The 26,395-nt window shown below is 46.5% G+C and overlaps 1 protein-coding gene across 1 annotated transcript in view; it reads right to left on the bottom strand.

The window, feature by feature from the left end:
- LOC144790939 (serotransferrin-2-like) overlaps positions 1-26,395 on the bottom strand; it is a 293,556-nt gene that overhangs the window by 253,789 nt on the left and 13,372 nt on the right. The gene's annotated exons all lie outside the window — the stretch shown is intronic.

The raw sequence follows: 26,395 nt of genomic DNA, 5'->3' as shown, positions 1-26,395 counted from the left end.
CCCTATTCCGTCGTTTGTCGACTCCCACCACCCTACTAAGCTTACTTGCAACGGCGGCTGTTGAATTCAGCCCTGCCAAATACCACGCAGCAGGCGTTAAACTAACGCATTTTGGTGTGGTGGTCCGCATCACCACCCCAAAATGCGAAGTCACACATTTAGAGCGACGCCTTAAGTTGCAGACAAATGAAGACAGGAGCGCCCCTGTCAGCACTCATTGGGCAAAGCACGGACCGTACGCAGCTCTGGCAGCCCACAGTGTTTTACAGACGGAACTACACTGTGCAGTGCAACGCCACTGCACTTCTCTGCTCCGGTGTCGAATTATAACATCTCATCTGCCAGAAGATTGTTCTGGTCACGCCGGCCAGGCTGGCTCAGCTGTGATCTCACCGGCTGCAGCACTGCGGCATTCGCCACATTGTCCATTTGCCGCCCAAGACAGAACATGAAGTTATTAAATGGGCGGCGCGAGTGGGCAGAAGTTATGTTTGTAAGTTTAGTTTTAAAGCCCGCCACTGCTTGCACTGCGGCCCGTGCCTCTCATCATGATGCCCTGCTGCAACAGGACCAGCTGCTGTAGATTACTCGCCCGGAAGACTCTTGTCCATCGAGGTCAGCTGAGCCTCAATATTCTTAATTTAATTACATTACTTTATTTGTAGTGTGAACACAGCCTTGACCAATTCACCAGTTCAAACAGAAAAAAACCCAAAGTTTACCAGGCATGGATTGGGGAAGTCAGAGAAGCGAGCGGAAGAGCGCTGTTTACCGTGTGCCTTGCACGCCACAGCCCCAAGGACCATGGGAGTGGGACATGAGTCGAGATGCACATGCAAGGGCAGTGGGACGTGCCATTCCCATAGCAGAGAGGCAGGCAGCTCCTGTTGTGTGGGGCGGGTTCGAAGATGACCCGCATCCCAGCTGCTACTGGACATTCCTGCCTGGGTGCTGAAACAGTTTTGCCGGATAATGGACTGCCTGTCAGACAACAGCTGGGTACTCTTTGGTGAGAACCCCTAGGCAAAGGGAGGCAAAATGGATTTGTCGTCTTCAAGCCACCCTGATTGGACACAACACAGACAGGGAGTTGCACTATTTCCTGCGTTAAAAATAACAATGATCTGCCATTGGAACATATCTGAAGTGAATATACATTAGTTCCTACTGTATACTTGGCCTATCGACTTGTGACATAAAGATTGTTTTTTTAGCATATATGACTTGGTTTCCCCGTTTCATCTTGTCTATTTTATTTCAATGAGTTGGTTATCTTTGTCGCATATTTTAATTTGGTAGTACGCACTGGTGTGACTGTGGACTACTTTGTGTCACGCTATACTGCCAATTCTCTGGTCCGTCGATGAGAACACATTTGATGACCCCTTTTATGCGGTTTGTTATCGTCAGGAGACCCTCCTTCCTTTGTGTTTACTACCACTATTCGCTCGTGTGACCAGAAGCGTGGGGTGACGCAGGGAGATTACCTGCTTTAAATAATGGCGTCCCCTTTGGTATCGCACTGTTACTGACACAGCCCTACCGGTTATCATGCCGTGACGTGATATTGTTGTTTTGTGCAGGCAAGCCCTGTTTCTTCTTCCTCTTTAACATAGTGGTTGCTGTCTGCTCAGACGAGGCTTTCGTAATACGGACGGTATTTGTCCTAATGGGAGCCTTGTTCTGGAACGCAAGTCATCGTTAGGATGACGTCTGTCTGTATTTTACATATTGACACGTAATAGGCATGAGTATTATTTATAATTAGGGCTCCCGGTTTTCCGTATTTACGGATTTTTACATATAAATACAGACGGAAATCTATATTTCCTTTGTCTGTATTTATATTTAGAAACGGCAAAACACTGGCAAATGTTGCCGCGCTGCCGCTGCCTGAATTCATTTGAATCCCTTCCAATCAGTCTTTTGGCGCCCTCGTGTGGACAAATTGGCACAGGGTCTTTCAAGGACAGCCGTTCACCTGAGCCAATCCTCGTCGGAATCAAGCCTATGTGTGTGGGTGTGCCAACACCTACGGCCTCACCCTCATAACTTTTTCCCTTTATATGGGGGCTCACAGTCATCATGTGGGTGAGGGGGAGGTGGGGGCTGTTGTTTATTTTTAAATTACTGTGTGTGCTGAATGCCAGAGGGTGCCTTAGTTTATCACGGTGGTGGAGGGAAAGGAAAGGGCCCGCCGTTGCGCCATTCCACGATTGATGGCCTACTTAGCATGAGGTTAACAGGCTGGAGGGGGGCGTGATAGGGGTCAGACCGACAGCTGTTAGCCCTTGAAAATCGAGTGAATTACCAGTTCTGTCCTCCAGCCTGTTAACCTCATGCTAAGTAGGCCATCAGTCGTGGAATGGCGCGACGGTGGACCCTTTCCCTCCACCAATGTGATAAACTAAAGCACCCTGTGGCATTCAGCACACACATAACAAAAAGACAGTCAACACTCACCTGGTAAGTATTTGCCACTACCATCTTTCGTGCTCGCATGTTAATACAAAGATCACATGAAGATGTTCATGCTTTTATTTTAATATGGATCCCTTCTTTTAAGTGAACAGGGAATCGCGCGATTAGGACGTAATTGTAGTTTTCATGCTGGAGTGTGTCACATACCGGCCCCCTAATAGAGCCCCATTTTAACAATTTTCTTTTATTGGCATAGCTGCCAAGGTTTCTGATTGCTATGTGTGACATTTTCATAATTTTAGTGACACAGAGCTACACTAGGATTTGCTGATAAGTTAGTGACGTTGCTGCCAGCCTGACACTGTCAGTCACAATGCTCAACCGGCCCAAAAAGAGTTTAGTACGGCTGTATGTGGGACCCGCGGCTCGGAGTCATCGCAGGCAGCTGAAATACAGTCAGTGACTCATCAGACTTGCAGACCAATACTCACTTCGACTCTCCCATAAATAATTATACCGCGGTTCACCGCTTTCCCCCCTGCCTCGGATGCAGAGATCACACCACAGCAGGGCAGGCTCGATGTTACAGAGAGCTTTCCAATGCTGCTCTGCTAAGGGACGCTGCTGGCAGGCTCCTGCCAAGTACTGTGTGTGAACTTCTGTTCAATATTGACATTGCTACAACTGCTAATTTAAAACCTGGTACAATTGCCCAATAAATGTAGCAGGGACAGATTAATTATACACACTTCAGGGGGGCACTGTGACGCCCACTTACTTGACGTGGATGAAACACCTCCTGCTGTGAGCGCGCCGCGGCCTTTCAACTAACACCATCTTCTCAGTCAGACACTGTGACCAGGACATTCCTTCAAGGCCCCCCCACTCCCCCCCCCCCCGGTCCAGGGTGACAGAAACGGAAGCTGTTGAGCTTGCATTGAGAAGAGCTGGCCATGAAGCCCTGTGGCTGGCAAATACAATGCAAGTCCGCTCCTTCCGTGGCCTGCCCTCCGCCCAGAGTGCCAATGCCACAACAAAGCAAGAGCTAATGAAGGGAATCAACAGTACCTACTCTCTCACCACAGGCTACTGGTGGAGTCCTCTGTCTCAATTTGTGTTTGCCACCCGGCACTCTCGCCTACTGTTCTCTATACTGTGCTTTACTGCTTGTCACACTGAAGAGATGAACAAGAAGCCCAGATGTTGTATTTGGGTTTTAGAGATGGGTTTAGGATGGCCTACTTAGCATGAGGTTAACAAACTTGGGGGGAGGGCGTGGGATAGAGGTCAGACCGACTCGAGAGCCATGATGATTCTGTCCTCCACCTGCCTTAACACAGCTACGGCCTCGCCCTCATAACTTTTTCTCTTTATTTGGGGGCTCACCTGACTCTATTTCTTCTTTCCCTGCCCACATGTGCTTGTACTACAATGGCAAAGTTTTCAAATGAATGTATTGTGTTGACCAATAACAACCGGGCGCAGGTGTGCATTGTCAATTTAAATAAATGTGGAAAAATACTAGCTGTAGCTTCGTCTTTTGCTTGTGGCAAAAATAAATGTGGATAAATACAGAAAAAATGCCCAAAAAATAAATATGGATAAATACAGACGGAAATGGCAAAAAAATAGATACCATAAAACCGGGAGCCCTATTTATAATTGAGCGCTGGTTATGTTCACAGCGGCTTTGCTACTTGCTATTGTTCCGCACTATTTATTGGCATTCATTTATTTTTAGACGCTTCACAAGGAAAATTTGGGGAACTGTGCTTTAATAGATGTTGACATCATTGTGCTATGGTTTTTAGCCCTATGGGGTCTGATTGTGCTCCCAACATGGGAGTCCGACCACCTCTTTTAGGCGTGGTTATGATGGGGATATTCTCAGAGTTTTGGGTCCACATTGCCCACATATACTATACAGACTATGGTCTACTTATTATTAGGTGCAGAATCGGCTGATATAATGGGCTCTATTGTGACGCCAATAGTTACACAAGTTTATTGTAAACACATAGACAGTGGCTAAAAATTATACATTTCATGAAAATTAAGTATATATAAATCATTACATAAAAATTTGGGAACATAAAAGAGTAAGTTGTGTGTCGACGCGTTTCGGCGACCAGCGCCTTTCTCAAGACAGATTACAACTTTCCCAGATAAAAATGGATTTAACACATAGGTCAGGGATGAGACGCTAGTAATGTTCCATCCACTTCTTTGAACCGGAGTTCACGCTTCTGATTATCAAATTGATTCTATTTTTCAAGCTTCTTCAGTTTTTATATTGCTTCACAGCTGATTGGATATTTCAGTTTATGTGATCAAAATAAGCGACCCGTGGAACTGCTTTAAATTACGTTGCCTCCACACTCTGTATATTTAGTCATCATTTTTCAGATTTTTTTGAGTTCCCAACGATATCGAGCTGTTCGCTAGATAGCAGACATCGGTGATAAGTCGGTAACTGATTTGCACTTGATATGCTCTTGATGGCCGTGTGCGTTACTATATGAGAACACTTTTGATTTTCTCGTGATGTGATTTACACGAAGTTCCCAACAATAATTTCTGTTTCCGCAGCACGTCGGATTCTTGAAATTCAAAGATAGCAGCTGCGTGGAGGCGAACGTCTGAATCGACCCTGGAACCACGCCCGAGTCAGACGTTCGCCTCCACGCAGCTGCTATCTTTGAATTTCAAGAATCCGACGTGCTGCGGAAACAGAAATTATTGTTGGGAACTTCGTGTAAATCACATCACGAGAAAATCAAAAGTGTTCTCATATAGTAACGCACACGGCCATCAAGAGCATATCAAGTGCAAATCAGTTACCGACTTATCACCGATGTCTGCTATCTAGCGAACAGCTCGATATCGTTGGGAACTCAAAAAAATCTGAAAAATGATGACTAAATATACAGAGTGTGGAGGCAACGTAATTTAAAGCAGTTCCACGGGTCGCTTATTTTGATCACATAAACTGAAATATCCAATCAGCTGTGAAGCAATATAAAAACTGAAGAAGCTTGAAAAATAGAATCAATTTGATAATCAGAAGCGTGAACTCCGGTTCAAAGAAGTGGATGGAACATTACTAGCGTCTCATCCCTGACCTATGTGTTAAATCCATTTTTATCTGGGAAAGTTGTAATCTGTCTTGAGAAAGGCGCTGGTCGCCGAAACGCGTCGACACACAACTTACTCTTTTATGTTCCCAAATTTTTATGTAATGATTTATATATACTTAATTTTCATGAAATGTATAATTTTTAGCCACTGTCTATGTGTTTACAATAAACTTGTGTAACTATTTGAAAACTGTTCAGTTTAGTGTTGGTCCTTATATTTTTGTGTATTTACTTCATATTCACTGCCTAGGTAGTTTTTTCCACTGATTTATTCCCTGACCTAGGGGTTGACTGTTAATGTTTTGCACACAGGGAACCCTTGTTGTTTACAAATACTCTATTGTGACGCCTACAGCTAAATCATTCACGCTACTGTTGAGTTGGACTTTTTCAATGAAAGTGTCTGTCCTCCCGCCCCTAGTTACATGTTTAGAATGTACTCGTTAAGATCATTATCTTAGTCATTTTATGTGTTCAGATACGTATGTAGAAACATGAGAATTTCCTGTTTGTTTGTAATTGGGTCCTTTTCTGTCTTGATTAAGGCACCTGGCCCGGTTTTTACCCGTAATTAGTTATTCTGGTCAACGCTGACTTTCTATAGGGTGGCATTTCTCGCTTTTGACTTTGGGCCCTATCACGTAGTTTCAATGGATTCGGGTTCGGTTAAACTTATAGATAATGAATGTATATTACTTGTTCCTGTTTTCACCTTTATTACTGACTGGTATGTTCTGTGAAGGTTTTTATATCCGTTATTTTTACTGACAGGCCGAGAACCATTAACTAATAAGTTCCTTGAAGAATAAGCAGTCCATGGACACGTGTGTATTATAAATATATCTTGGATATTTGGAACCCTGTATTCTTGGGTTGGAGGTGACTTTGGCTAATTTGTAAAGAGACACAAGGCTCTCTGTGGGACCCAACTGTGGGATGGGGTGTATTGACAGTTTCTTTGAATATTGATGCAGTTGATCCCAAGCAGTTCAACTCTTTGCATCTGTGTTAAGTAGAGGCCAGTGGGTATCAAGTATTGGGATTCCCATGTTGAAATTCCTTTAGCCAGCAAGTACGAGACGGTTTTGGTCCTTACACTTTCTTTCTGTCATAGATCCTGCAACACATGTCCACTTCTTATTTGAGGTTGATTTCGTTTTTGGAGGTTCACATCTTTAAACCATACAACTTATATCGATTGCTTAGTTGGACATTGACGAGGTGAGAATAAACAATATTCTTCTATTCCCCCATTTCCCCCCCATTTTTAGTCTGTATATAGTCAGGTTGATTGACTTTTAGGTCTCCTTTGCTCTAATTGGGCAAGTGTCCATCTAGATACAATGGGGCCGATTCACAGAACTAACTTAAGACAAAATCCTAAACTTACTACTTTTGGTATTCACAGAAGTTAGGATTTTGTCTTAAGTTTGTCTTAAGACAAACTTAAGACAGACTTAAGATATACTTAAGACAAAATCCTATCTTAAGTCTGTCTTAAGTTAGGGGCGCTAGGTGGCGCACTTGTGTATGGACGCCTTCTCGTAAGGCTCTCACAGCCTGGCGCAATTGATCCTGTAATTTATCCTTGAACCGAAGTGTGATCGGGTTGATACTGCTACCACCTGCTGAGGAGACTGCTCGGGTGCTCCGGTGAAGTTTCCAGGCCGATTGCTTATACCCCGAGGCTGGGAGAGGCTCCGTTGTGTCCAGCGACCTGGACTGCTGGAGGGCTTGATGCAGCTGGCTGGCCTGCTACACAACGCGAGGCCGAGGATCAAGCAACGGCTGCCGGGCCCTGGAAGGCGCAAAACTGACGGAGCGGCGGTGATGAGACGCGCTGTCAGAGCTCCTCTCCTCACAGCGGCGCATTGAAGATCGCGGTGTTGCTGCTCGGCCCATCTGTCCCCGCAGGTACCCGTTACCGTTTACTAGAACTCCTGTGCAAACTGCATGCTGCTGTATGCGAACATCGGTCTGCTGACGGCGGTCGGTGGCGGAGGCCATCTTAGGGCCGGCTCCTCAGCCTATCCACGAGACCTCCGGGGGATCTGAATTCACCTACCCCCAAAGCGTGGAAGACATCGCAGTGCATGCTGCGCTGGATGCGTATGCCGTAGGCGCCTGGGAGCTACCGGGGACTCGACTGATCTCGGCGATCCATCTTCTGGCTGCCCCTTTGACAGCGGGGTGAGTGGAGCGCTGTGAAGGGTCTGCGGCTGTGGCCATTATTGGGGATCTACTGCTATTCTCCTACTGCTGGCGTTGGCTGGCTTCTAAAGTGAGAACGCACGGCGGTGTGCATGAGGCTAGAGACGCTGGAGGTACTGACCATTTGGGGACGGCTGGGGTTTGCCATGCACTAAGACCTCGACACTTGCTGATCCTTGTTGATTGTACCCACCGCCCCACACCGGCTAATTAACTTCTTGGGAGCGGATGCTGCTCCATGCGGCTGACTGTGCTGCACGTCTGATTCTTGGGCATTGACATTGGTGCACAACCGCCCTGACATCCTGAGTGCAATTGGTGCACAGTGAGACAGCGGTGGGGTGGTCTCACTGGGAGACCCCCAAGTCAGAGTTTGGGGAGCGATTGGAGTACGAAGGAGACGACAGAAACTGGCATTTACCTTGATTTAAACCCCAATCGAGTGTTGGTATCTACTGGCGCTTGTTGCGACGGTACAGTAACTGAGTTGATAGAGCTCTCCGAGCTTGCGTACCAGTGGCGAATTAGCTTCCCACTTTACTGCGCACTGTGCTGCTTGTGTGTGGTTGGTGGTGAAGATGGGCCGACCTGACGCGCGTCAGCCAAAGCTTACATTTGATGCCGCGAAGAAGTCAACCCGTACCAGTCCGGAGCAACTGCAGCAGACAGACACCAGTAATCCTACTGGTAGTCAGACGACCAACTCCACAGATATCCAGGAAATACTACGCGAGATGCGACAGGGATTCGCAACTATTGCTGATAAGGTGGACAGAATATCGTCCAGGATGGATGCTGTCGTGCACAAGCTGGATGTCCATGAGGGGAGACTGAAGGAGACGGAACAGCGGATCTCAGACGTTGAAGATACCTCAGGCCAACATACAACACGACTAACGCGGATGGATGACCTACTGCGCACAATAGCGGCGAAGAATGAGGATTTGGAGGCGAGGAGTCGCCGTAATAACATACACGTAGTGGGTATTCCGGAGTCCACCAATGTGGGCAAAATGGAGGACTATGTGGAAAAGCTCCTGTTGGCTTCGGTGGGCTCGGAAGCATTCTCCCCCCAGTTCATCGTAGAGAGGGCGCACAGATCCCTGGGACCGGTACCCAAACCGGGCATGAAGCCGAGACCTATCATAGCCCGCTTGTTGAACTATAGGGATAGAGACACAGCGCTACGGGCGGCTCGGACCACCAAAGCACTTAACTATGATGGAAACAGTTTCACAATTTACCCTGACTTCACTCCTATGGTACAGGAAGAACGGCGCAAGTTTCTGGACGTCAAGGCAAAACTTCGTACTCTTCAGGTCGATTACGCACTACTCTATCCGGCTAGACTGCGAATCACATATCAGGGTCGCCAAAAGTTTTTTACGAAACCGCAGCAAGTTGAGGAATTTATAAAACATTTCAAACGCACAGCGCTCCAGAACAGAGACGGAATGGCTGCACCTGACCGCGGAGAAGACCGCATGGAGGAAGAGGAACAGTGACCTCCTGACTCTTGCATTTCAGATATCGCCCTAGATACTGTTTGTGAGTACTATGGTGTAGACTACTACGCGGCAATAGACATATTCATCGACCACTATATCTCTTGACTCTTTGTGGTGGGTGGGAGCGTTGGCCTGACACACACTGGTCTCGATCCTCATCGCCAGGCACCCCCCCTTCCCCCCGATGGCTATGGGTGTCCTGCTGTGGGAAACTTGTGGAGGGGAGGGGGTGCTGTGCTGCCACCTAGAATGCTACCTAGCGGGTATTACCCATATTGTTACTGTTGTTACAGGGTGTGTTCTCACCCTCGGTTGTTGAAAGACTTGGAGAGGGGAAGGGTGGAAGACTGCACTGGCGAGTTGGGGATGCTTCTGTGGGTGGTGGGTGGGGAATGGGGGAAAACATGGGAGTTATATGATCTGGTTGAATGTGAAATACACGGGCAAGATGACGCAGTGATATGCTGGAGGGATGCGAGTGGGACTGTTGAGTATGTTGCATTGTGGCTATGGGTGCTCCATTGTACGATCCTAAAGCAGACGGAAATAGGTTACACTGGGCGCAGGAAATATTAATCAATGGACCTTTATATCTTGGAATGTGCGTGGACTGAAGGATGCACGGAAACATAGGCAACTGTTAGCATATTGGGATAGACATGGTGTGCAGGTGGTCATGCTGCAAGAAACTCACGAACCCCCAGCGGCTGCTTCCACATTCGGCGCGAGATGGGCGGGTGTAAGGGCTTTCTCGAACTACTCCTCTTATTCCAGGGGTACAGCTATTCTTATACACCGAGCCCTCCCCTTTACACTGCAGGGTCAACTGATTGATAAAGAGGGTAGATATGTGATCCTGTGGGGGAGGTTGGGTGGAGAAACGGTTACCATTGCCAACTGTTATGCCCCTAATGTTGATGATCCTCATTTTTTTGCGCAACTCTGGGGAGGTATACTAGATGTGGGTTCCAGGCACCTGATCTGGGGTGGAGACTTCAATGTTGCCCTGCACCCGAGATTGGATAGAGCGGATGGATGTTCATCATACCATACTAAGGCGAGGGATTCCCTTAGGGGGATAGTTGAGGAGGAAGGATTGATTGATAGTTGGAGACGACTGCATCCTGACACATTAGATGGAACGCACTTTACTCCGCACACTGGAACATGGGCCAGACTTGATTATATTTTTGTATCCATAAATCTAGCACCACATATTTTACACTCCAAACATTTGCCCAGGACACATTCTGACCATTGCCCAGTCTTGACGACTCTAGACATGCCCGGATTTAATAAACCACGCCCACCTTGGCGCTTGCACCCTAGTGTACTGGTAGATACCGTCTTCCGCGAAGAACTTAGAACTGACATAGAAGATTTTTTTCCCCGGAATAAAGATACTGTGGATAATGTAGAAACAGTCTGGGAGGCTTTCAAAGTTACGGTGAGGGGATGGTGCATTGCTAAGAGCTCTGGGGTGCTGAGGGACATTCAACGTGCTCTTAGTAGGTTGGAGGAGGACCTCAAAATACTGGAGGATAGCATGGTTCGAGGGGCTACTGGAGACATACAGTGCGAGTTCAGGGCTAAGCTGTCGGAATACGAGGCAGAAGCGCAAAGGGAGGTATTATTCAAGGGAAAGCACTGGCGGGCCCGCGCTTACAACGAGGGAGGGAGACCGGGTAGAGCTCTTTCCATGGCAGTGCGGGTGGCACGGGGTTCAAATACTATCCTAGAACTGACCACAACGGACGGGGAGATACACAGGGATTCTGCTGGGATTCTGAATACACTCCAAACACACTATGAACAACTCTATACCTCACGGGCGCTCGGTGAAGTGGACTTGGATGACTATCTGGGGGATATTGCGCTCTGCTGGATAAGTGACGTCCATAGACAGTTTCTGGGGGCGCCCTTCGAGTTGGACGAGGTGCGGGATGCTATTATGTCCTTGAGCAACGGGAAAGCGCCGGGATATGATGGTTTACCCGCAGAATTTTACAAATGCTATATAGAGGTTATGGCGCCTGTTCTGCGGGAGTTATTTGAAGATGCCTTAGAAGTGGGTGTACTTCCGAGATCTATGCGTGAGGTGATTATCACGTCTCTCCTTAAACCGGGGAAAAATGCAGCATACTGTGACTCGTACCGTCCATTGTCGCTTCTGAATTGTGATGCCAAAATTCTGGCCAAGGTGCTTGCGACGAGATTATCTTTGCTCATGACTACACTCATACTGCCTGATCAGTCGGGATTTGTCCCAACGAGATCGACCTCACATAACCTCCGTACTGTCTTCTCCCTGATCCAAACGGTGCATCCTGAGATCCCTCTAGCCGCAGTTTTTCTTGATGCATCGAAGGCTTTCGATTCGGTGGAATGGGGGTTCCTATTCACGGTCTTGCGAAGGATGGGGTTCCCCCCGATATTTATAAACTGGGTACGGTTGTTATACACGGCTCCAACGGCGAGAGTACTCGCGAATGGCCAACTATCTGACGCTTTTGCAATAACAAGAGGCACCCGCCAGGGATGTCCCCTCTCCCCCTTACTTTTTGCTGTGGCGATAGAGCCATTGACCTGTCGAATCCGGCAACTTCATAAGGCTAGCGCCTTCAATTACCATCAGCGTCAGCTCTCTGTTTCCTTATATGCTGATGACGTCACTCTTTACGTTAAGGATCCCAACTCTAACTTGAATGCATTATTGCGGGAATTTGTCGCCTTTGGAGGCCTCTCTGGCGTTTCTATTAACTGGGGTAAATCCCTACTCTTCCCTCTGACGCCAGCTATATCGGAATTCCCGCTGGAGTACCCACTTGAGTGGTGCACCTCGGAACTGCGCTACCTGGGAATCCATATATCGAGAGATAGGGGAGATACCTTACGTGCGAACTACGGAGTAGCTATTACTAAGCTGGCGGATTCAGTGACCAGATGGATTAAATTGCCCTTGTCGATGGCGGCGAGAATCTCCCTCATAAAAATGGTGGTTCTACCGCGCTTCCTATACTTGTTCCTCAACATTCCTTACTACCCAGGCGCATTCTTCTTCAAAACTTTACGCTCCGAGCTTATACGTCTTGTATGGGGGGGTAAGCAGGCACGCCTCCGCTGGGCAGTTATGACACAACCGTATCGTGTGGGAGGATTCGACGTGCCTGATTTTGAGGCATATTACTTGAGTGCTCAGGCACACTTCCTGTATTATTGGCTGAAACCGTCGCCCTACATGCCGCAGGTGGCAGCGGAGGGTTGGATAGCCCATCCGCTGCCGCTGACAGGCATGGTTCATGCACCCACATCGGAACTGGATATGCATTCTAATACAGTGACCTGTACGATGGATGCATGGCATCGAATAGGGAAAAAATTGCAGGCCCCATTACTGTACACGGCTCGGATGCCGTTATCTTATCACCCGCGGATGGCGCTCCTTCTGGAGGTGGGATTCCAAAGGCTGTGTCGTCGGCTACACATTCATACATGGGGTGATCTTTTCCGCGATGGACTATTTCGGTCTCGGGAGGATTTCTGTCAGGAAAAGGAACACACCCCATTGGAATTGTTTTATTATATACGTCTGCGGGAAGGCCTGAGGGTCGCGCTGCTGGAATACCCTCGCGAACCCCCCAGTGTGGCCCCGCTCACGGTAGTACTGAATAGCGCTGATGGTGCGCATTTAGTGTCTAATATATATAGAAGCCTGCGAGTGGAACTGCCTGTTGTGGAGAGTACGGCCAGGGCACATTGGTCATCAGATCTTGGCAGGGAGATAACGGACGAGCAATGGGAGTATAGTTGTGACCTATCAGGAGCGGTGACGTCCAGTTGTCGCTTTAAAATAATACATTATAAGTTCCTACATAGGTTATACTACACGCCGGCTAGGAAATTTAGGGGCATATTATCAAGGACCGGTGTTAGAATTATCACAGTTTTATCTGCAGGAAACTGCCGATAAAATGGCGATAATGGGCTTGATAATACGCCCTTGTTAATTCCCATAGAAGCCCATGTTAACACAAGAACATGGGCTTCTATGGGAATTAACAAGGGTGTATTATCAAGCCCATTATCGCCATTTTATCGGCAGTTTCCTGCCGATAAAACTGTGATAATTTTAACACCGGTCCTTGATAATATGCCCCTCAGATTTGGTCTGATTGACTCGGACAGATGCGAGAGGTGTGGTCAGGAGGGGGCAGATTTCTTTCATTTAGCGTGGAATTGTCCACGAGTGCAGGAATACTGGTCACAGGTGTGTACAGGACTCTCCCTTATGATAGGAGATGCCTTGACCTTAGATCCACAGCTGTTCCTACTAGGATACACGGCAAAGATTGCACGAACAGTTAGGAAATATACTGATGTGGCAATATTGCTGGCACGAAGACACGTGGCGTGTAGGTGGGGCCGGGGTAGGGCTCCTAAATTCAAAGTTGGGTTGCATGACATGTTATACTGCCAAGAACAGTACAGGATATTCTCAGAATTGCTGCCTCTCAACTCTAGGCCAGCTGACATATGGGGTCCTCTGCAGCAGGCCCGGTTCCAGGAATTTTTATTTGGGTGGGCCAAGGGTGCATTTGGGTGGGCCACTGCGAGCTCGATTTTTCGCATATATGTCTGGGCAGGTCTGCTTCAGGGCCCTCCTTTATCTCTTCTTAGTCTTACAAGGCCCAGTAAAACGCACTCTTTCCCAAATCTCTTTCTAAATGTGATCACTCTCAAAAAGTGTTTTTTCCATGTAATGTCCCTTTGATGGGAAGAGGAGGTTTCTGAGGTGGGGGTATCAGGCAAGTGACACTTCTCGGGCTCCCTCTGTGCGAGCCTTCAGGGAGAATTCCTCTTCATTACTACCTCCACCTGACCACAGATTCTGCAACGCACTCCCTTACAGGCTTAATTATCCACTACTCCTCTCCAGTGCAACTTTTTTCACAGATGACCTTGGGTCCCAGCCCCATATCAGGCACCATCGGGCTCCACTTTAATTTCTCCTAGTAAAACCATTAGGAAAATCACCTTCAAACTTAAAACATTGAATATAGCAGTAAATATAATTATCACACATTTTAAAGTATTTTCCCCAGTAGCCCTTATGACCCGACTGCTAATTAAATAAACAAAAACAGAAAGGCCGGCTTCAGCGCTGATGCGAAAGTCTTTTTTGGCGCTGCGCCAATAACCTCTTTCTCCGTAAATACCTTTCCTCCAACCTTCCAACAGTGCCCCTCATCTCCCAATGCCCCCCTCTATTGACCTCCTCCTCGGATTCCCTCAAAGCCACACGCCACAAGTGCCCCTCATCTCCCCATAACCCCTCCCCCTATTGACCTCCTCGGATTCCCTCAATGCCACCCTCCACCAGTGCCCCTCATCACTCCATAGCCCCTCCCACTACCTCCTCCTCAGATTCCCAAACTGCCAGCCTCTAACAGTGCCCCTTAACTTTACGTAGCCCCTCTCTCATATGCATTTCATTTGTCTCATAGCGCTACTCATATCAGTGTAGTGTGTGCCAGTACTTTACACAACGCACACATTATACAGATACAATGAATCATACAAGTATGTAAATCAGTCTATAGGGAATGTCACATAAGCCAATGAGGATTACAAGGTGTATGAATCACATGTCATCCATACTGGTGGGCGGGATATTTTAAGAGGGTTTTGTCTGGGGAAACACAACCTTAGGATTTAAAGAGTATTCCATGGGGGTCAGCTTTACTGATAAAAATTTATATCTGCCCAAACATACTCATTTTAACAACATTAGAATAATGAAAGACTGGGGAAGTTCTAACTATATCACAAAACCAACAAAGCGAAGTTCTAACTATACCATTCATCTTTTGTATGCAGCTCTTAGATGAGGGTTCATTGGTTACTGTTCTATGTTAGGATTGTAACTTCTGAACTGCAAGTAACACAAGGATCTCTGTGACAAAGGCAGTAGCCCACTGAGCTATCCAGGGCTTTAAGTGGGCCGGGTCTCACTGGGTCTGAGCATTGGCAGTTTTTTTAAAGGGGCCTCGAAGCGGGTCTCTATCGGGCTCTGTTTTGTGCGCTGGTCACAGGTAGTCTGTTTTTTTTCGAACTGCAGTGACAGCAGTCTGCTGTCACCGCAGTCCGGAAAAAAGTGCCAGGGCACAAAACAGAGCCCGGTAGAGACCTGTTTCGCGACAGCAGGCACATCGGTGTACCCTGCTCACACTACTCACAAGTGGAATGTTTCGGCATTACGTCATGCCAGGTGAGAGTTGTAGGGGGAAGGGAAATCCTTTAAAGAGAGTCATTTTCTCTCTGGATTTCCCTTCTCTTTTTGAAACTCAGGAGCAGCAACATTGTTTTGATGTCACGAGTGCTTTAAGTGGAAGCTTTTGCAATTATATACAAGCCATAGTTTCTTTTATTTATCTTATGCAACTACAACCATTGACAAAGCCAATAGTCCTGACTTGTAGGTATGACGTTACTTGTTGTATCAAATACCTGGATGCAATGACAGAAACAGAAAAATACAAGTCGGGACGCACACTGCTAAACACAGATTTTAACGTACTGTTTTTAAGCCACGTCTCAAATTACATTGGCTACGCCCCTTTTAGAGACCCCCCAGTTTTTTCATCCCTCTCAAAGCCCTGGAACTATCCACATAAAATACAGTTCATCTGCATTTGAAAGCTACTAACAGACAAATGATTGCTCTCCAGCAGGATTATTAATCACCAGCGTTATCTGGGCATGTTGTATTCTTATTGTTGTCCTGCATCCGCCATGATAATGATAAAAACGGTTTAAATGAAGCACACACGTATGTGTCCTGCTGGACCTGTGCAAATTAAAAAAAGAAAAATATACAGTAACACATTCTCTTACCTACTCCATTAGTCAAACTTTGTGTCACAGCCTTATGTGATAAGCCACTGCATGGGTCAGGAAAGGTGAATAGGAATAAAGAAACTTCTTTTCTCCTGCGCTGCATATAAAAATAAATATCAAGGCAACAGGACAGTAATTAAAGGTTACCAAAGGTTACCCTTGTCAAAGAAAGGATTTGTCACCTTTCGCCATGCAGAGATGAACGGGTGAAAAAATAAACAAAGCCTCATTAACATGTACAAGGTCTTGTAAAGACGTGAAGATCGCAGCCGCCCCCGAGACTGTCTGTGTGTGTGTGCCCCTCGGCCGGGGCTGACACACGCGACGACGAGGGAGGGTTGAAGCACTTAGATCCCAAAGACGCCTGCCTTCAAGCCCTCACTACGAGGGCCAAAGATCCTGTTTGGGTGGGCCAGGCTCATGTTTGGGTGGGCCTGGCCCACCCGGCCCACCCGCTAGAACCGGGCCTGCTCTGCAGGCTTATCTTCTTGCAACTACCACACAAGGGGAGGTGGACAGTGCCACTGAGGATATTACGCTAATGACTGAGCCAGTTTGAACCTGCATGACCTGTATTGACCAGGGATGGATGGGGAGAACTATGATATGTCTATGCTGTTGCAGGGTTTCTGTACTCACACAGAACTGTGCACAGAGGAGTGGAACCTCGGCAAATTAGGATGTCCCAAAACTTACCTTAGCAACCAACTCACCCCTTACCGAGCTAGCTACAGTGTCTCATTGGACATATCAAACACCCAATGTTTAGACAAACCAGAACATGAACTTACAGTACCTCAGGGTACGTGGGACTCATGAACACTCTTTCGTTATATTATCATTACAAACCAGAACATGGAGTAAAGAAGACACATGTGCATTTGAAATGTTTATTTACTAATGCCGTCTTCTCAGGCGCAGTATCTTTGATAATACAAGTATACTTATTATCAGTAGCAAAATTATCAGCATAGTTACTAAGACATAAAAAGCGAATGGTGACAGCATGTTAACATGCTGTAATGAATAAGAGTTAACAACACTTATATCTCACCCTCCCTAACACATATATTATATTATTATCTAAGAAGGTCTCTTTGGGTTGTTTTAGGGCGGGCCCATACCTTAGTGTCCTAGCATGAAGGAATCACATCAGCATACACCAGCTCTCTCTGCATGTGCACCGCATCAAGTGTGTTAACAATTCTCGTGCAAAGCAATATCAATCCCGCCTCAAGCCCAAGTTGGCAAAGGCTGCACTTGTGTTATGACTATGAAGGCGTGAAGATCAGACCTCATAACAATTCCATATCGTGTTGCTCCTGAAACTTCAGCACTCTCCGTGCAGACATGTTTTATTAAACAAAGCAGATATCAGAGCAATAACATATTATTCTCACATTCACCACGGCAAACCACTAGGTTGAAAGCTAAGTCAACAATTAAGGGTCGTGTGCAGAAGTTGCAAGAAAGGAAAAATGGCGTTTAAATCTGAAATGTACCTATGCTAACTTAACACGAAATATGGATATATAGGAGCTATACAACACCCCCCCATGATCCGAGAACGGACTAAATAAGGTAACAGAAGTGCCATCACATGAGAGCAGAATCCATTTAAAAACGAGCATGAATAAAAATTCAATTATAAAAACTAATGCTAAAAAATAGCCCACAAATATAATGTGGCTCAAGCCAATAGGCAAGCAAAAATAAAATGTCTTGACCAAAAGTCAATAAAATCAAGGAAATGCTATCAATCAGCATGCCAATCTGAGGCAGTGTCTATGATAAGACCGTATATGAAAAGTAAGCTGCAACAGCCTCAAGGAGGAAGTCACTGTCCTCATCCGAAAACAGTTCAGCCATCCAGTTTAAAAGATGAAAGGAACATACGTGATCTTCCAGCACCGGATCCTCTATAACCATCAGAGGACAGCTCGGTGGGTTTTCAAGAAAACTTTGTTCCAAGAAATTTCGCGCTGCCGACAACACATCCCAGGGACCCATTAGTCCATGTGCCACCGCCAAGGCCATAATCCTTTCGTCAGAACAAACCAACTCGTGAGCAATGATAGGACTCATCAGTTGATCAAAATCGACGTCAGAAGATGCTGGTCCGCAGAGACACAAATCAATGGCCCAAAGGAAATCACAGGTCAGGCAGCGAAATACAGGCTGGACACAGGTGAAATAGGAGAACCGAAAAGATAATCCAAACGCCGTGCTTAGAGTCGCCAACGGCAGTGTGCCATAATAATCAAGCATGCGGTTGCGAAACCGCGTCAGTAGTAGCTGTGCGTGGTCTTGCACAGGAAGGGCATCCATATTTAAAAAGGCAGAAAACCACCAATGCGCCTGCCGCTAAAGCAAGTAAAAACGGGAACCCTCCAAATAAGGAAGAAAAAATAGAATGGAAGAAAGCAGGGATGACTCCAAAAATCTTCTCAAAGGAAGTCACGAGACCACCGCTAACAACTTTAAAAAAATGTGCTAGGCCCGTTGTGGAGGATGCGTTAAAGATAGAACGGACCATGGCTCCGAAATGCAAGGGCAAATCAGTGTTTAAAAGAGCCTGAACCTCCGTGCGGGTGTTAGCAATGTGAAGCACGAAAGTTTCACGGGCTGAGCTCAAGGCCACCTCTTTCTGGGACAATAGAGCTCTTATTCTAGCCATGCCGCTGAATTCTGCTCCCAAGGTCGGTATCTGTGGCCAAATGGAAGACTCCCTATGTTCACGTGTGGGAGGATAAAGAACATTTCTGCAGCAAATAACTCGCTCACTAACTGTTACTATGAAAGCTATACCTTTAATTAAACCACAACAGTTTTCATTATTGAGCATTAAATAACTACCATTCTCTAACAACTTAAACGTGGGGATGATAGCAGGAACTGGCGTGCCCTGTAAAACGCAAGCCATATTCGGGCGGTCCTTATTACATGAACCGTGTAACTGTATGTGTCTGCACATTAAAGAATGATCTGGCGTCTCAGTGCACTCATCCCCTGTTAGATAAACCTCTTGGTCATCCTTGAAACATCTGTATGTGTATGGGAGTGACCAGACCTCATGAAGAAAACCGCTACCTAAGGGTTCAAAACGACCTATTGGCACATATTTCATACAATTTGAAAACTTATACAAAGCAAAAGGCAGTGTTATTAAACCGTGGATAAGCCACGTAGCAGCGGTGGATTCTGCCACAGAAAAAGGTAAAGATTCCAACCTTTCAATATGTAGCATGGAAAAGGAAGCATCACGCATTGAAAGCAAGCGTTGTTTGTCTGTCAAATTAAACGGTGCAAATAAAGAAGAAACGTTCATGTATCCCCAGGGAACTTTACCCATTTTCAGAGTCTGAAGTGTCCACGCAAACTGCATGATTGAACGTAATTGATTTTGACCATGGTACAATACAGATACTTCATCATGCACAATATCAACAACAGACGACACAATATTATCTAATGTGTAAATTCTAGAGGAAAGTACGTTAATGCTATTGTCCACAACTGCAAGAACTTTCTCAAGATTTGCCTGATCAATTGCCCTAAGGCGTGAAGCAGCCTCAATTTGTGAGAGTTTCCAAATTTCATTGTAAACACCATATAACCAGCGTTTCGACCTGCCACTAGCTGGGCCCTTAATGAAATCATTCAAATCCACATCTGCATTCAGTTTGGAAAGGTGATATTTAACCGCAGGTAAAGTTGAATGTTTCAGCCAAGCTTGACACAACTTGCCCACAGAGTAAGAGGTGACAGTATGACTCAAATCAAAACGGGGATCAGATCTAACAGCCCTAAAACCGTCAGTCATATTTAAAAATCTCTTTTGGCAAGAATCAGCACTACGGTGCCAAAGCAGCCAACCCTTGGGGTTCATACTGGAAATGTTAAAGGAGGAATTCAGAAGCAGAGCCTGTATTTCTCTAATGGACAATTTAGTAAAATTACTCCAATTCTCATATTCCTCCAACTCCGGGAGAGACGGGGTGTTTAACCTTTTAGATGTAGCCAATCCAAAGCACGTGGTCTGGGAAATGGTTTCATTTAAAAACCACATATGATTTGGGATGAGACATGCACGGTGCAAAGCCTCAGTGCCTTGTACCTGCCAGGCCCTTGAGCCCCAAACTGCTTTAAGGTCTATGGTATCCTTCCATAACTCATACCCTCCAGTAACTAATTTATCCAGGAAGGCCTTTGAATATAACAATTTTGTATTTGTAAGTCGAACCTTGGACAGTGGCTGTTTGTTAAATTTAAAATAAAATGACTCGGGATTGGACTGATTAAAGTCAGTGAAATAAGTATACTTTTTAAGAAACGTTTCTGAACTTCCTTGTTTTGGTGCTGGGCAATGTTCCCACTGAGTAAAATTAACCGCATCCCTTCGGGAAGATGTCTTGTGTAAGAAGTGATTGCCATAATGTTGGTAACAGAACAATTCACCATAATTAGCAGATTCTAAATATAAATCCTCAGCATCAAAAGCAGCATAATATTTCAAATCAGAAAACAAACTTTCCACAGCATTAACATCCCAATCATCAGAACGAATGTTTTGTTTCACCACATCCCCCATATTAACTCTTAATACATTAGGGACATTAACGACTTCCGTTGGACCATGAATCTGAAAACGAACTGCATCCCACGCGATTCCATCCAGAACAGGCCATGCTGTGATGTTAACCAAAGTCAAGTCTCTTTTTAATCTGTGTGTAGAATGTGAAGAGGAAAGTGGGGCCAAAGTTCCATTCAAATGAGTAATGCAAGTTCTCTCCTCGACATAGTGTCCATTCATAATCCGAAAAAAATAAAACACAAAACCAATTGACATAAAAAGGTAAACTGAAAAAAGGACCAGCCAAATGTATATCCAAGGAGGTATCAAAAAATGTTTTTTAAACAGGCTGGCATATACTGCAATTTTAGAGGGTTTTTTCGAGGCAAGGGATGCAGAGTCAAATGAAAATCTGGATTCCGTGGCCAAACGAGCTTGCAGGTCAGGCATGGACAAATCAGTGGGGTATGTATAGTCTGTCTCATCAAGGGTAGTTCCTGGTAAGTTATTCAATAATGGACTGGAAATAGCAGGTAATTCGATGGCCACCTCAGGTTCAATATTAGAAGCAGTGGGCATAATTGAATTTCTCACAATGGAAGGACAGGAAACAGCCGGTGTCATGCTAAGAAGAATCGGCCACTCTGTGTATCTTGACATTGTCAATAGAAATAAACCTGTTTTCCTTACGACCTGGAAGTGGTGGTAGAATGACTGTTCTTGTGCCCTTCACTCCAAGCACTGGGACTGGAGCTCGATAGGAGGGACCAAACTCTTTCTTGTTGTCGATCTTCTCTCGAACCAGTTCTCCAACTTGGGGTAGCCAGCCAACTACCGGGATCTGCAACGCATCATCCGATGTGGAGGGCAAATGTTCCTTTGCAAGAGTGTCTCTCGTCTTTTGTAGATTCTGTAAAACATTGCAATGTTCATCTGCGTCAAAGGAAGTGGCGCGAACCACCGAGTCTAGACCGTCAAGGTCAGGGACGAACATCTTGATGCCAAAGAGCATTTCGTATGGGGTCCGCCCACCCAGAGACCTTCTAGGGAGATTATTAAGAGCACGCTGCACGCCATAGAGGTGGGCCAGCCAGTTTCTGCCAGTGCCTATAACTCGGGCTGTCAAAGATTGCTTTAAATCACGGTTCATTCGTTCAACTACACTATTACCCTCGGGTCTGTAGGGTGACGAAAACTTGACTTGGACCCCCATCGAAGTCATGGCATCCTTATACGCCTTAGAGGCGAAAGCCGGACCCTGATCCGAATGGAAGGTACCACAGGCAAAAATCCCTATAAAGATACGCAAATCTCTGATGACAGTCCGGGAATCAGCGCTGCGATGTGGCCATAACCACACAAAGCGTGTGCATGAGTCAACTGCTACTAAGATGTATTTATACGCAGTATCAGATGAAAATGGACCGCAGTGATCTAAATAAACACAGCCTAGTGGTTTATTAGAAATGTACAACTGAGTCTGAGGCGGACGCGTAGCAGTTGAAGGTTTAATCTGCTGGCATATGTCACAAAGAAGGACATAATCACGCGTCTGTTTGTACAGTCCCCGCCACCAGAAACGTTGTTGTAGTTGCGTTACAGTGGCTGAGACGCCCGCATGCGCAGACGCCACACCTTCATGAGCCGCTGTAATCAAGTCTGTTCTGCGATCCGAGTTGGGAATCAGCCGTTCCCCAACATCAGGAATTGTCACAAAAGGAACCTTTTCGGGACTTAAGTGGTATTTATACTTCGAAGGGAATCCCGAAGGATGTTTACTTCCCTTCTCAGAGGCAGCAACCGCTGCCAAGATGTCGCTATCAATCTTGGTTTTAGACCTAGTAACTGCTGCAACTAAGTATGTAGATACTGCTGATTTCGCCGCTTCATCAGCAAGCGAGTTGCCAAGAGCGTGTACTCCCACGCGCTGATGACCGAGAGTATGAATCACATAAACGAGCGGCAACATAGCCTTAAGCTCTGCCACTCGAACCCAGATCATTTTATGTTTTATTGTGCTACCCTTGGAATCACGAAAGTCATTTTGAATCCAAAAGAACAAGTTTTCATTGTAAGACTGGACACAGTAGTAAGAATCACTTACAATTAGAGTAGTAACACTTGGATCTGCGTACTCCAAAGCTAGTAATAGAGCACGAAGCTCTGCTAATTGTGCAGTGCAATCGCCCAGGGGCAACGTGTGTACCTCCCTGGAAATGAACTCGTCATTCAACATAGCACCGACCACAATGGCGCATGCGGAAACGTAGGCATGTTTAGAGCCATGCGCAACCTGCGCCGACCCATCAGTGTAAATGATGCAATGGAAGTCCTCCAAAGGTCGCATCGCCAGAGGAGCAGGATGAACGAATTCATACTGCAAGTACTCTTGTGACCGTAAGGAGGCGTCAAAAATAAACATGACATCTGCGGAAGACAATGACGCAGCCCACTGAATCCACCGAGGGTGCAAAGCCTTTGAATTTGGTACACTGGCTTTCGTGACTGCCTCCAAATGAGGACAGGGTGTTACCACTAGCATGCGTTTCCCCTGTGACAGAGCACGTTCTTTTAGAATTGCCATCTGTACAGCAGTTAAAACCTTTTCTATGGTGGGAAACCGCATCTCAGCCGAGGTGTACAAGTGTGACTTGTAAGCAATAGGTACTGTGTCACCTTCATTAAAAGTAAGGTAGGTGAAACCCACCGTCCCAGGAATTATTCTTATTACCAGGTTGGTGTGGTTATCACGAGTCAGTAAATATTTAGAAGCGAGCAGATCAGCCTGCAAGGATTGCAAAATGGCTGAATGCTCAGGCAGCCAGCATGATTTTGAGAAAGTTGGTTGTATCAAAGCATACAGAGGCTTGACACGCTGGGCATATTCCGGAATGTAAGTTCTGCCGAAATTCAAAAAGCCCAGTAAGGATTGTAATTTCTTCAGTGTTGTTGGTGCGCGCAATTGTGCGCACTTCTCCAAGAAGTGAGGAGCCAAACCTCTACCTTCATTGTTGAGCTCATAGCCCAAAAACAACACTGTATGTTCAGCAATGTGCGATTTTGCAAAGTTGAATTTGTAACCCATGTCTGCGAAGTTGCAAACAAGAGAATTCACACGACACAGATGCTCCCAAATATCGTCGTCTGTGAGATATATGTCATCCACATACGAAAAAGCATCAGGGTCGAGTGCCTCCAGAATAGAGACAATTCGAGCGGTAAATACTCCAGGACTATTCTTGTAGCCCATTGGAAGACGCCGGAATTGCTTTTGGACTCCAGCGCTTGTAAAACTGGTCCATTGGGAGCTAAAGCTGTCCAATCTGTGGGCATAAAAACCATTGGATATGTCAAGCGTTGTCTTGAAACGCTTACGCACGAGACTATCCACTAGGGCAGAGCCGTGGGTATTCTGTACTGCACAGTTACGGCAATGCGAGTTCAAATGCCGGTAATCCAAAACCAAACGATATGATCCGTCAGGTTTATTCACAGTAAAAAGGGGATTATTCATCGGTGACACACACGTTTCAATAACTCCCTGATATTCCAATTGTTCAAGGATTTCTGCGACGGAAGATTTTGCTTCACGTCGAATGGGATATTGAGGTTGAGGCTGCGGCTGAGACCGCAACGGAATTTCGTGGCAAGGCGACAATTTATCCCAACCACATTGGTTACGGTACAGAGCCGGCGCGAGAGCCCGAGCCCACTCTTCTGCAAAATGCTGCGCATGCTCCTTCGAGACAGTGTTCGCGAAACTGGGTAGGATTACCTCCTCCCCTCGCGGCGCCGCGAGCACAAAAGGTGGGGGCCAGTCAGCCTCCGAAAGTAAAATATCATATGTGGAAGACAGATTCTCCCAAAATACACCTTTAACGGTACGCTGTATGTCACCTTCAATTAACAGGACGATTTCATATAGTCTTTCAGGGGGAGCAAGTCTCGTATCCGCTGTTTCTATCACAACGTAGACATCAGTCGCTGTCACCCTCAGTAGTGGACGCAGCGCCTCTCTGACTATTGTTATCTCCGCCGCGCTGTCCAGCAAGGTCAGAGCCCACGTCAGATTCCGAAGCCGCGTTCTCACTATCTGTGGCATATCGATGCGCTGTTAAGGCTGCGACTTTCTTTTTCGCAAACTGCGGACGCCTAGGCGTAGAATCCTCTTGCTTCACTGCGCCGTCCGTCTGGCGGGACTGACCACGTCCTTGTTAGCCACCACGTCCACGTCCACCCCCTCCTCCTCCACCGGTTTTCTGTGCCGATGCGTCCTGAAAGGAACGAGGAGAGCGTTGATCAGAAACCTGAAAACGATCAGGTGATTTAATCATCGCGCGGTCGCGCAAATCATAAACTTTTTCGGATGGCGCAGGAGCTTCTATTGCAGGAAAAGAACCCTGAGTCTGCATTGTCTGCTTCCCCTGTGTCTGTTTTTTAGGCCAATTTTGTTTCTTGGACTTTGGCTGGGCATCTGTCACTGCAGACTGCCCCTGTGGTTGTTTTTTCTCCTTCACTGGAAAATATTTCAGACCTCTACTTGTGCGGCCAATTGTTTTATAAGCGGCCACCACAATCTTTGCTAACTGGCGGGGTTTGTCGGCATCGGGCAGGGCAGCCAAAGCATTCGACACCTGAAAGTTAACTGCATCTCCTTTAACATTGGAGAGAATGAGATCACTTACAATCTCAAATGAACCACACAGGCGCATACCCAATTCAACCGCTGCCTCTGGACCGTGATCATTCTGAACACGTCGAACGATTTCAGGCAGGGCAGTCATAGACGGGGTGCCGAAGCACCTTGTATAAACTGCCGCAAATGTTTTTCCCCAGCTGTCACAGTCAGCAAGTTCAGGAGTTATATCCTTCGGGAGAGTAATCGTCAACATTCTATGTTTATCAGCAGGAGTGGAATTCGGAAAAACCGCTTCCAGTTGATCAAACTTCTCTGCTAGCCAGAATGGGAAGTCATCGTTGTCAACAGGACGCGCACCAAAAACCGAATTTACCATCACTGGATTGAGACGCATTCCGCCTCGTTCCAAGGGAGCGGCCGCACCCCCCTGGGGACCACCAGGAAGATGTCGACCGATGTATTGCACTAAAGCACGAATCACGGAAATGGAAACTACATGTAGCCTGCGAATTTCTGCCAGGGTACAAGCCCCGTGATTCGGGTGCGGGGTAAAGCCACCCAACGCAGGCCAATTAGTACCTGGAATCGAGAGTGGACCTAACCTCGCACGGGACATAGAGTGGGGGAGGGCGCCATCAAACCAAACTCGATGCTGCCAATGATCAATAGGTATTTCCAATGCCCTGTATGGCGTATATTCAGCCGGGACATCCGAGGCGGTGTAGGAGTGGTACAAACCAGAATTAGCGTCCACAGCCGGAAACGTAACCCAAGAGTAAAACAACTCGTAAGGAAACGCCGGATCCGCACTCACCACGAAAATCACAGCCATCCCATCTACTGGGACCTGGTACGTCTGAAGATGGTTGCGTATCGCTACGCGACTATGCTGCGCAATAGCCACCGCTGCCGCCATCACAGAATTGGAAACAAGAAAACACAAAGAATACTTTGTAGCACAACTGGGTAGTAATTCAAAGAAACCGTTTAAGTAAGAATCAAGCTTGAA

This window comes from Lissotriton helveticus, chromosome 11 (assembly GCF_964261635.1).
Source record: "Lissotriton helveticus chromosome 11, aLisHel1.1, whole genome shotgun sequence".
NCBI classification, from domain to species: Eukaryota; Metazoa; Chordata; class Amphibia; order Caudata; family Salamandridae; genus Lissotriton; species Lissotriton helveticus.
The sequence above is the reverse complement of the archived record's forward strand: the minus strand, read 5'-3'. Positions and strand labels throughout refer to the sequence as shown.